Consider the following 10150-nt stretch of genomic DNA (forward strand, 5'->3'; position numbering starts at 1 on the left):
AGGGCAACAAGGATGATCAGGGGACTGGAAACAAAGCCCTATGAGGAGAGACTGAAAGAACTGCGCATGTTTAACCTGGAGAAGAGAAGACTGAGGGGAGATATGATAACACTCTTCAAGTACATGAAAGGTGGTCACATGGAAGAGGGCCGGGATCTCTTCTCGATCGTCCCAGAGTGCAGGACACAGAATAATGGGCTCAAGCTGCAGGAAGCCAGATTTCGACTGGACATCAGGAAAAACTTCCTAAGAGACCCATACGGCAATGGAATCAATTACCTAGAGAGGTAGTGGGCTCTCCGACACTGGAGGCATTCAAGAGGCAGCTGGACAGCCATCTGTCGGGAATGCTTTGATTTGGATTCCTGCATTAAGCAGGGGCTTGGACTTGATGGCCTTATAGGCCCCTTCCAACACTACTGTTCTATGATTCTATGTGTTATGACAGAAACCATGCACATCTAGATCAAAGCCAAGAAATACGAAAACAGCAACCATCCCAGTACCTAATAATTTCTACTTGTTTCCATGCCCTTTTCTTTAATAAGCAAACAGTTGTCTCTAGTACATGACAGCATTTAAAATAATGGAATCTGTAAATTAGCATTTATGCAATAGTATTAGAAACTGAAATCTTGCAGCATTATCTGAAATACACCTGTTATAGTTCAAATCCTTTTTTTTCTGAGCATGAATCTACAAAAATGGGAGAAATCATGAACGCTTTCATTCCTGTCCTCAGGCTTTCTTAGCTGATTAAATAACGTTTGAATAAATTCATATCGCTTCTTAAGCCTCCTTTTTTTCTAACCTGAATTGGCCTTAACTGGTTTTTTAAGCTTTTGCCCATTCCTCGGATCATTCCAGTAGAATGATTAGAACTTGTGTCACAATACTAAGGTGCCCAGGGCTGGCACCTAGCTTGACTGGCCTGGGCCCACAGCTCTATACACCCCAACACCCCCTCCTGATACAGGTGGCACAGGGCTCAAATAAGCCTGCCCACTCCACCTACCTCCTGCATCAGTACCTCAGTGTGTATGCAGGCCTGCCATCACCCAAAATGGAAAGACTGCCATCACCCAAAATGGCAGTGAAGACATCCACCCCTTAGGAATGCCCCCACCTCCATCTTGAGTGATGGCTGGCCTGCGCACACAGCACGTAGGGTGTACACACTGACATGCTAAATGTGACAGTATCGGGGGGTGCCTGGGAGCTCACACTTTGCAATCTGTGGCAGCATCAGGTCATTGAGTCCCACAACTCAAGGCTGCTGTGGATTGTTGAGCAGGAGCTCAACCCTCCCACCCTAAGAAGGGGGCCCTCAGGGGCTGCTGTGGACTGCAGGTACCCTCAGCCAGGGCCCAACCTGGCCACCCACTGGTGTTGGGCCTAGTGCCACAAGACCTGTTGTTGTGATTAAACATAATAGTGGTAAGGGTGCTGAGCCAAATTGCCCTGAGATTCAATTGTCAGTGTGAAAGTTGTCACTTCAGAGTTGGGAGAGATGGTCACAACTAGAAAGCCCGACCTTCCTCTCTTTTCACACTTTTGTTTGTACCTGTTTGCAATGGTTTTCTCTATCCACTGCTGCTTACCTTTCTTATTTTTTACTTGAAAGGGCTTCTTCACTCCCTAATTCCAGCCATTCAGGGATCACATAGTGAATATGATGACATGGCCAACTAGATTTGGCTATGTGGTGACACAGGGCAAACACACGCACCTGCCCTCACTCTGAACCAACAAAAAAAGAACACATCCCTATTATGCAGGCAACTGGTTCAATGCTCCCTATCTTGCTATGCCATGCTGGGGTTTTCATTGTCTGCCAGCCCTGTGAGGCAGAGTGCGTTTCAGAATATTTATTTATTTATTTAATTTCATTTATAAACCGCCCATAGCCAATGGCTCCCTGGGCGGTGTACAACATACAATAATACAATAAATGAACAAAATCACAGATAAAAATACAAATTCATAATAACACTAAATGATATTAGCATAGCTAAAACATTAAAACAGTAAAATACATAGAAATATATTAAAATGCCTGGGAGAATAGGAAGGTTTTAGCCTGGCGCCGAAAGGATAGCAGCGTAGGCGCCAGGCGTACTTCCTCGGGGAGACTGTTCCACAATTCAGGGGCCACCACCGAAAAAGCCCTAGATCTTGTCATTACCCTCCGAGCCTCTCGGTGAGACGGTACTTGGAGGAGGGGCTTAGATGTCGAACGAAGTGTACGGGTAGGTTCATAGCGGGAGAGGCGTTCCATCAGATATTGCGGGCTCACACCGTGTAAGGCTTTATAGGTCAATACCAGGACCTTGAATCTGGCCCGGAAACAAATCAGCAACCAGTGCAAACGGGCCAGGACAGGTGTAATATGTGAGGACCACTTGGTCCTCGTCAGTAGTCTGGCTGCTGCGTTTTGCACTAGCTGCAGCTTCCGAATATTCAGATGCACATTCTATTGAAAGCAATGCAGTACCAATGGATGGCATCCACATTTGGACAAACATCTGTGCTTAATCAGATATAGATGTTACCCATCCACATTTCATTACCTGCAGTAGGATGTCATTCAGATGTATCTGATGTGCATTCTCCATCTATGTTCCTTGACAGTCAGTCAACTATATGCAACTGGATCATCAGGATGAGGGCACATTGACTCAGTTGTGTTGGCAACACTGATGCATTCCCATGTCCCCTGACCCTCTTGTGAATACTTTTGTACCCTTTCAGAAGAGGGCACAAAAATGACTGAAAGGGGGAATGCATTTGGTGGGGGGTGAAAATGTTAAGATACTGCCATCTCCCCTGTTTTCACTCAGCACTAAGTAGTAGCACTGCTATTGTTAGTCCCACATGTATTCACATGTGCTGTGGATGATTCAACATCCCTCAATTTTGATAATGTACCAGCAAGATTTACAAGCAGACAATGCAGCATTAGAGGCTGAAAGTACATCAGTCTCATTTTAATTCTAGCCTGTACAGACAGAAATGCCTTTGAAAAAAAATCATATTCCCTTTGTAATGATGCTGCAGTACATCACTTAACAGTGTTATCGCATGAGGTGAAACATCAAGTAACATGAAATGAGAAACCACATGTGACTGGGGTCAGCTGGGGGTTCTGTATTAATTATTAGACTGACAACACCGTGAAGTCTTGGTTATTGGTTATGGATCTTAAAGGACTGGAAGAGAGCATATCCTTTTCTTTTTTTTAACGTTATTTTCCACCTTCAGGACCATTGCAGCACAAAAGAACTGGTAAAAGTCACACTCATCAGAAAAAGAAGAAGAGCTTTATTTTGTCCTTAGATTTCAGATATCAACAATGTAATCCTATACATGCAGTGGCAGCTGGTGGCTCCATGTCAGTAGGGCAGTGGAAGCTGCTCAGGGTTTTAGTCCAAACTTGCAAGGAGTTGTCCAAAGTGCATTAGCTCCTTGAAAGTTCAGACGAAAACCTGGAGCAGATTCCACTGAACTACTGACATGGAGCCACCAGGTGCCACTGTATACATTACAGTCTGAGTGTTATCAAGGCTGAGAATTCAGATCTAGTACCAGCCACTATGGGCCTTGCCAGGGGCTGTGCAGCCACCTCAAAGATCACTTTTCTGTTCTTTTTAAAAGAAAGAAATGAAGCAGTGCAAATGAGATTATTCACACCAGAGCTTCCTTATTTGTGGCCTGCCACTTTAGCCATTCAAATGCAGGCCGTCTTTTCTTGTAATTGCTAAGTGAAAAGAACAATAATTCCATCATGACTCAATAACTGACTGACCTGCCTGCACAATTACCATTGATATACTTGGCACTTCCGCAACAGGAAGACAGTGACCATGGATTCGTGATTCTTCCATGCATCTGTTCTGTGGTTGTATGGTCAATGAACCAGGATGTTTCACACCCCTATTACATTAAAGGATACAAAGGTCAATCCAAGAATCAATGGAGAAGATGAAGAGTTATGAGGATCTTAGGTGCTCTCATGCTTCTGTGAGTGACAGCAGGGGTGGGCCTATCAGGGCCAGGTCTACCATTAGGTAGAATGAGACAGACTCCTCAGGAGGCAGGTCCTGAGGTTCATAGAGTGGACAGAGTTGTGCAATCTGCCCTGCACATGCTAAGCTAGACTGCTGTCCTCGGATACAGTACAGCATGCTGTCCCACCACAAGTAACTGAAGTAAGATTCAAGTGGGAGTCCAGTTGGCTTCTACACATGGAATGGGGTGAGATGCCATTTTGTCCTTTGCTTCAGGCAACAAACTATGGCCAGCCCTGGGGCCATTGGTCAATTCGGGACATTACAGCACAGTCCTTTACATGTCTCCTCGCAATCATGTAATTGTTGGAATGGCTTTCCATTTGCTGATGTTGTTGTTATTTTACTTTGCTGTTTTTTGTTGTTTTAATGTTTTATTTTATGCATCTATGGCATTTTTAATTTATCTGCTTTATGACTACTTGGTAAAAAAGTGGTATAGAAATGTCTAAATAAAACGAAAAAATAAATGGGTCCCAGTGAGTTTAGTGGTGGACCTTACTCTCAGTAAAGCAGATATGGGATTGCAGCTAATGTTACGCTCAGGGCAAGATTTTGGAGTAGAAGTCCATAACCCCAGTCTGGGGGGGGGAGCGGGCGAAAGCAGTAGAGTTGGCTTATCACATTTTGAAGTAACCTATGTAATTCATGTTACTATCTAAAAAGGCCACACACCCACACCCATAAAACCATCCAATCCAGGGACTAAAATTACCTAACTGCTCTACTGATTGCAGCCTTAATTAAGTATAAATTAGCCATTAGGATAAATACACTATAGTAGAGTTGAGGCTTCAGCCAAATTAGGGGCTGCACTGTGATGTGATTATTGGTCAGTGTCAGTGCCTCGTAGTGGAGACTGTGGGCTTATTCATACATGCCTATACATCACATCTCATCAGTCATTGCAAGACATGATTATTCTTTAAATATAGCAGATTCTTCCTTAAGGAACTATCTGTATAAACTGAAACACGGTAGATTTTAGTTTGTAAAATTAAGTTGTTTCCATTTTTAAAAAATGTAAACAACTTCAAGAATGTTTTTGTTCAAATGTGCTGTGTAAAAAAAATGGTAAAGAAACATTTTCATAGAATTCCAGAATTCTGCTTCACTTTTGTCTGAAGTCACTGAATTTGCAAGGCACTTAGCAAGGACAAAGGGGATAGGGTTATGCCACTGATCATAGGCGCTATCCCATAGTGACATCATAGGCACTATCCAATAGATGCCTGTGACCCTCATAGAATTACAATCAATGAAATATTTACAGCAGTGATTGCTGGGAAGAAAAACTGCATTTTCCCAGCAACAAAATTCTAGTCTGAGTGCTGGGGAAAATAAAATGCTATTTGCCTACAACAGAAATACCACCTAAAGACAACACTTCTTTAGAGGAAAAATGTTCATATCCCTCTTAGCAACTCATAGGCATCTGGTTGGCCACTGAGAACAGGATGCTGGACTAAAAGGGCCACTGGCCTGATCCAGCAGGGTCTTCTTATGTTCTTATGTTCTTAACTGAGTAATGGCTTCATTTTTATTTATTTTTTATTAAAAATAGCCTGAAAAGACCTGAATAGTTTTAATGGATATCATATTTCAGTTATGGTATATAAAATCTATTAATTATCACATTAGTCATTCTTGTGTTGACATAATCAGTGTCAAGAAATGTCCTTCTAGAAGGTGAACACCATCCCAAATAGCATTGATAATCTAGGTCTAAAACTAGACAAAAAATGCCTTAATCGGGCACTCCACAAGAAAACATTCAGCACTCCACAAGAAAAGGATTCATGCTCTGGTATGTTCAGAATTGGGGAATGTTCAGGTTCAGAATAGAGGGAATGGGGAAGATATCGAATAATTAAATTGTGGAATTCAGTGTCTCTAGATGTGATGATTGATGGTCAGTAGCTTAAATAGATTCAGAAATGTATTTAGACAAATTTATGGAGGACTAAAGGCTTTGCCTCTCTGCACTTTCCATGCCAATCCCTCCCAGGGACTCCCAAACACACACACACAGAGGGACTTCCAAACACAGAGACATACCAGTCTCTCTCTCTCTCTCTCTCTCTCTCTCTCTCACACACACACACACACACACACACACACACACACAGAGGCAACTCCCAAAACTGCCTCCCGCTCCCAGGCAATTTCCAATAGCCCACCCTCACCCCCAGGCAACTTCCAATATGGTCCCCCAGGCACTCACTGCCACCCCATTTAGGCAGCTTACTGGCCTCCTACATTGTCACTGCTGCCTGCCCCCCATGCTTGTTTGCCTGCCCCCACACCTGCCTGCCCGCCCCCTGTGCTCACCCCATGCTCTCCCACCCCTGCACTCACCCACCTGCCCACCATCCTTGCTTCCCTCACCTTGCTTGCCTGCCATCCTGCTGCTGCATCTTGCCCCATGCATGATGACATGACAGCTTACAAAAATATTGTATAGTTAGATAGATTAGATAGAAAGATCAGCACCTATTTATCATGATGTCTAAATGGAATTTCCATGGCCAAAGGTCATGTGCCTCTAAGTGCCAGTGAACAGAGGAAGGTATCAGAAGAAAACCATCATTTCATGATTGTGAGCTGACAGAGCCAACTGGCTGGCGACTGTTAAAAGCAGACAATATAGAATTTGATTTGATCTGGGAAGTATCACATTTTTATCTTTACATGCTGGCACATTGCTCAACATTAACGTCTCTGTGCAGAGCATAGGACAAGCCACAGCAAACACAAAGCCATGCTGGACCTGCTGGATCAAAGGCACCGTTTACAATTGAATAGGCCCATCTCAACACCCATGAAGAGCTGCAACTGCTACCTTTCTTCTCACATCCTTTTCTACTGGAATAAAACAACTCATCTCACAGAATGATTTAATTACACGGCATTATATTTCTGCCAGTGAGCTGGGAGTCGGGGAGGGGAAATCCACTGGCAAGGTGACTGCCTCGGTGACTGCCTCATGCTTTGCCTTGCTGTTTCACTGTGGGAGTGGAAGGCGGCATAGCACTCCACCAATTTGGTGGGTGTGTCAGGGGAATGGGGGGGATTTGAATCTGGCAAATCCACACCCACCTCCTCAATGTCCCCCCATGTTTTTTCCCCTACGCAGAACACCTACCAGAACATTCACACATACTGGGGGACTGCCACTGGCAGAGCAGCACATACACTGCTCCCTATCTTAATGGCCTTCCAGCCAGCCTCCTGGGGACGGTCCAGTTGCAGCCTAATCTCTGGAATGCCCCATGTGGTTTTAACCAAAAGGTGTCCATGTGATTGCAACTTTGAAAGGCCTTGTCATATAGTACAAAATATAAAATATTCCTATATGACCATGAAGAACCAGAGAGAACTGTTGAGGCAGCCCCTTCCCCACCCTCCCAGGAGCTATTTAAAGACCTGTCTGCCCTAAGGAAAGAGAGACGCAAGGGAGCCCAAGCCAGGAATTGAGTATCAGCCCCTGAAGTTGGCCTGAGGATATTTTGTGGCATTTGTTTATTCTAATATTTTAAATTGTAAACCGCCTTGGGTTGCCTTGGCAGACAGCAGTATGAAAATGCAATGAATGAATGAATAATATTACATTATTGAGCCAATATTCTATGGAAGATTTTTGCTCTTTGGTGTTCCCCATTTCATTGTCAACTGCATAACCCAACATAGCTTACAAATCTAAAGATCTTCTTTATGCGTTCAGGCTGTCATCTGTGAAGCACGAATAGGGGATGTCACAGTTCTATTTGGGGAAGCCAAAGTAGTATCAAATGTTGTGCCTTTCTGTTTCCTGCTTGGGAAACACCTCTTTTAGAAATTAGTGTGAACCCTCATATAGAAATTATCTACAGTATGTGTATTTGTGTCAGTGTAAAAGGACACTTTTATAAAATGTTATACAACTGGTATCTAACCCCAAAATGTTTAGCAAAGATGCTGGAAATGGAGGGAGAAAGTTGCGGATGCTACATGTTAGGTGGACATGTAAGAATATTAAGAGCTTTCATGTATATAATATAAAATGTATATAATATATAATTTAATGAGAAGTTTTAGAGAGAAGCATATTACCCTTGCATAATATATTAAATTCATAAGGTTAATACCGAATCATCTAGAAGTGAGTTGATACTTTTGTAAACATTGGATTACAGTGTGTAATATGCATTTGTTTTTGGATGATTAAATAAAAAGATATTATTTTAAAAGAAATCATCTGTGACAATTCCACATCCATGTATTTCACTGTATGTACATATTGTGGGACACCATGGCTAGTTTTTGCGAAAGATGCAGGTGCTGTCATCATGCATGAGTTTCTGGAAGTCTCCTTCATGGAACTGCTCCCAGGGGAGGTAGTATGTACTGTGTGAGGAATTCCTGGTATTCATTCTAGAAGAGCTCTCACTAAGATGGAATGAAGACTACAATATGTTGCCTTCTTAAATAATTCAGTGCTGTACAGTTTAGTACCAGTTTCATAAGCATAATTAAGAGCATAATCCATCCCATGGTGACCGAGCCACCATGGAGGGATGGCATAAGACTCATGAAATTATATTCCACGACCATCCTTCCTCAGTATGCATGCAGTGAAGTGCTGATCTGTAACTAGGAATGGGAGACCTACATGTACCTCCTAGCCCTTTCTCTCACACAGGAGTCTAACTTCGTACTAAATACATGCTTTTACCATCATAATCGATTTTCAAGATCCACATTTCTTGCTCAATGGTCGCTTCCAATCTGCTGTTTTCCATTCACACAAGTAGGCATTCCTCTGGGAAGGATTAGTGTCACCGTTTCGTTGTGGCCCTGCCCCAAATTTTACATGTTTACTCTCTCTGGAGTATCAACAGAAGGCAACAATTCCCTCAGTTGAATCCCCATGACTGTTTCGGCTTCAAGGCTGAAGCAGAGAGTGCCTGGGCATGCAATTGACAAGAAACAATGAAACTGACTAGACCTCCCTCTCCTTTTGGATTGACCAAGCCTGAGTGAAAGGTGGATGGGGGGAGTGAGTGAAAGGCAAAGTAGGCAGTGGCTGCAGCAGCTTTTGTGGGTGGCAGGTGCAATGAAAGCATTCCGGGGGAAAGGCTGGGGGAAAAGGGAGGTTCTGCACCTGGGAAAGTGGGGACATGCACCCCCCAGCAGGATGATATACAATGGTAATTCTGAATAGATACTGTGGAAACAGAGCCCATTGCTGGTTACAATGAGTGAAGGAGGGAAGTTTCCTGGGGAAGAAAGAGGGGAAAGAAAGGAGGACTGCAGCAAACGCCTATGGGAAGAACGGAGCAGTCAGTCAGAAGTGGCTGGATAAGCCACCAAAAACAAAATGGAATTCATGGGAGAGTTACAGTGGGGGGAGAAAGGGGAACAGCTGAAAGTGATGATTCACCTGCCCACTGAAAAACATCAAAGCAAAGTGTCTGCAAGGATGAGTGCAGCACAGCTGAGACAGTTTTTCCTTCCCTTTTCGCATTATCAGCAGATTGTGTTAATATGGATTTAAAGGGGGAAACAGCGTTAGTTTCTGCTTGCCTGCAATGTCATGTGAACCATACAAATTAAAGGGGGATGCAAATAGCACCAAACACACAGTAAATTACCGTGTGGATGAGCCCTTATACATGCTTACCAAGGTTGAAGGGGGAAAGGGTTCTGTTGAACGCAATGCTGATCTCTCCACTTGAGTGACTGCACCCATATAGTAATGGATCTCACCTAATTTTTCACATTTGGAAATATTGCATAAAATGTGTGCCATTTCTTGTCACATCATTAAAGAAATTTCACTATTTTATAAAATTATTTTGATTAAACATCAAGAATTTGAAGTGTTCACGTGGGGCCTGCAGCAAAATGTTGCCATGAAGAGTGCTCCTGTTCATGAGCCAGCCAGCCAGCCAAACAGCCATACCTTTTCCTAGGTTAGTCCATTCAGTTCCCCCTCTTTTCTGTTCCCCTTCTCACCAGTAGCAGGCAACCTGGACAATGGCACTTACCTAACCTCCCATTACTGGCATCACTGTGACTTACAGGGAGGGAGAGGGGCAACA

This window comes from Rhineura floridana, chromosome 10, assembly GCF_030035675.1.
Source record: "Rhineura floridana isolate rRhiFlo1 chromosome 10, rRhiFlo1.hap2, whole genome shotgun sequence".
NCBI lineage: Eukaryota > Metazoa > Chordata > Lepidosauria > Squamata > Rhineuridae > Rhineura > Rhineura floridana.